The sequence below is a fragment of the Bos taurus genome, chromosome 28 (assembly GCF_002263795.3).
Source record: "Bos taurus isolate L1 Dominette 01449 registration number 42190680 breed Hereford chromosome 28, ARS-UCD2.0, whole genome shotgun sequence".
NCBI classification, from domain to species: domain Eukaryota; kingdom Metazoa; phylum Chordata; class Mammalia; order Artiodactyla; family Bovidae; genus Bos; species Bos taurus.
In genome coordinates, this window is record NC_037355.1 from 41,546,361 (window position 1) to 41,549,627 (window position 3,267).

Sequence of the window (3,267 nt, forward strand, 5' to 3'; positions counted from 1 at the left end):
GATTCTTGATAAATACTGCTACCTTGCTGTCCAAAAAGGTTTCTCATTTACACTCCCAAGAGCAGTGTAAGAGTGCTCGTTTCACTACCTAGCCAGGTAATTTCTTGCAAGTTTTTTCTCTTTCTGCTAATAGAGTGCCTGATTTCTTGCCTGAAGCTAGCTTCTTTTAAGAGTAGTGGATTCCATTTATCTGACCCTAGTGTTCCTGCTGCAGCAAATGCTTTTTTTAAAGCTTAAACTTCAGGGAAGTAAAGGGTGCTTTCCTTCTCCTCTGTAGTAACACTATTTTCCCTCCTGCACTTGGTCTCACCGCCTATGAGAGCTGTTCTCAGTTGTGTGTAAATTCAGTCAGTGTGCCTCGCGATGCCTTTTCTTAGGCCTTTGAACATGTTAAATCCTCAGAAGAGGTTTGGGACTAGTTGGTGTCGCCCCCCACCTATATATAGGTGGGGGGCGACGTATATATATACATATATATATGCATATATATATGTTGGGAGGTACCCTATTATAGACTCTTTATCCTCATGTAGTGTCAATGGAAGACAGTAACTTGAAATAATGGCATGTTGTGCAGCTTGATGAAGAAGAATCAGGGATTTCTGGGGCCTATCAAGTACATGCCAGCTTTTTTTCCGTCTATGAAAAGCTGACTTGGATGCACTTCCCTGCTGGTCCGGTTGCCACAACTGTGCTCCCAGTGCAGGGGCCCTGGGTTCGATCCCTGGTTAGGGAACTAGATCCCACACGCTGCAACTAAGAGCTTGTGTGCTTCAACTTAGATCCTGCTCAGCCAGATTTTTTTAGACACTGTTCTTCTGGAAGAGCCTAATCCTTATGGGTAGGTTAAAGCAGACACAAATTCAGTCGTTAAGTCTTCATTTTCTGGGAGAAATATTTACCTGCCTATTGCTAGTACATGAACCATTTCTGGCACTTCGTACTTCAGTTGGATGCATATTCCTAAAAAAAGCCTGACTCCAGCCCTTGGAGCAGTACAGCCAAAGTGGACACAGTTCACTGCAGGTGACTGGCCAGAAGTATAGGCAGAGGCCATCTGGTGGCAGCAGTCATGGGGAGTTAAACACTGAGCTCACGGTAAGAGCAGGTGGGCAGGTCGCCCTGAAGCTGGGAATCAGGAAGCAAGAACTTGGTTCAAGTACAAAGGTACGCGAAAAAAAGTATTTCAGATGGAAGCAGAGACTAGAGCTGAAAGGCTGATCCATAATGACCTTTTGAGTTGCTGTTGATTGTTATTCTCTTTGGTAGATGTGACACGCGTGGCCTGCCTACTGCTGCTCTAAACTTGATCTTCCTGCTTGTCGTCCAGTTACTTGCTCAGAGTGAAATTCAGAATGATTCCAGATGCCTCAGTGCTCCCTACCCCCACCTCACTAATGACCTAGATTTTATACAGGGAACCTGAAATGTTACCATTGTTTTAAAAGTCAATATGAAGTTCTTAACATTCAAAGTATTTTTAAGCAAGAGGAAGAAGGAACTTGGGCCTCTTTTTTTTTTTAAAGGTAGGGAAAGCCTTTTTTGAAAGCAACTTTAGAATCAAGTTGAAGCACAGCTGTTGCTCCATTCTCTGTTGCTCTCATATGCGACTAAAGTCCAAGTAAGTGTTGAAAACCACTAAAGGAAAGAATGGAAAAGCTGTGGCAGAAAAAGGGCCACCACTGTAGGGGGAAGCATTGCAATCAAGCACTTCAAAAGCAGCTTCTATTATTGATAATTGACTGTCTTCACACTCGGCTAGTAGTGTTGTTGAAGAGACATTCTGCCTCGCAAGATTCCGCTGCATGGTCTTCAAGCATCCCTGTGGCCAGTAAGAAGTCTGATACGTGTCTGATTCAGTCTTTTTTGGTTTAACTTAACCGCTTTCATTCAGGGAACACAATTTAATTTAATTTTTGATGTCTGGAAATTTAAACTTGCCGTGTCTAGATCCATTCATTCTGTTTCTCGGTGCTAATTGGGTCCTGTTAATCTTCCCTTAGGAGCTTTTCTTCCATCACTTCTCTGCTCTCCCTCCCCTTTCACTTTCCTGTTTCTGGAACTGCTTTGCACAAATCAGATTGGGTCAGATCAGTAGCTCAGTCGTATCCGACTCTTTGCGACCCCATGAATCACAGCACGCCAGGCCTCCCTGTCCAACACCAACTCCCGGAGTTCACTGAGAATGCCCATCGAGTCAGTGATGCCATCCAGCCATCTCATCCTCTGTCGTCCCCTTCTCTCTCCTGCTCCCAATCCCTCCCAGCATCAGAGTCTTTTCCAATGAGTCAACTCTTCGCATGAGGTGGCCAAAGTACTGGAGTTTCAGCTTTAGCATCATTCCTTCCAAAGAAATCCCAGGGCTGATCTCCTTCAGAATGGACTGGTTGGATCTCCTTGCAGTCCAAGGGACTCTCAAGAGTCTTCTCCAACACCACAGTTCAAAAGCATCAATTCTTCGGCGCTCAGCCTTCACAGTCCAACTCTCACATCCATACATGACCACAGGAAAAACCATAGCCTTGACTAGATGGACCTTTGTTGGCAAAGTAATGTCTCTGCTTTTGAATATGCTATCTAGGTTGGTCATAACTTTCCTTCCAAGGAGTAAGCGTCTTTTAATCTCATGGCTGCGGTCACCATCTGCAGTGATGTTGGAGCCCAGAAAAATAAAGTCCGACACTGTTTCCACTGTTTCCCCATCTATTTCCCATGAAGTGGTGGGACCGGATGCCATGATTTTCATTTTCTGAATGTTGAGCTTTAAGCCAACTCTTTCACTCTCCACTTTCATCAAGAGGCTTTTGAGTTCCTCTTCACTTTCTGTCATAAGGGTGGTGTCATCTGCATATCTGAGGTTATTGATAATTCTCCCGGCAATCTTGATTCCAGCTTGTGTTTTCTTCCAGTCCAGCATTTCTCACGATGTACTCTGCATATAAGTTAAATAAACAGGGTGACAATATACAGCCTTGACGTACTCCTTTTCCTATTTGGAACCAGTCTGTTGTTCCATATCCAGTTCTAACCGTTGCTTCCTGACCTGCATACAGGTTTCTCAAGAGGCAGGTCAGGTGGTCTGGTATTCCCATCTCCCATGGATGTTGCTTCCGTATTTCTTACGTGTGTTTCATATGTTTCATCCTGCCTTTTGCTTTGCTGCCTAGCTACTGAGTGTTTTTATTTCAACAACCAAATTTTATTTCAACTTTATTCGTATTTTGAAAAAATTTCAAACTTCAAGAAAAGTTGCAAAAGTAACTTTGC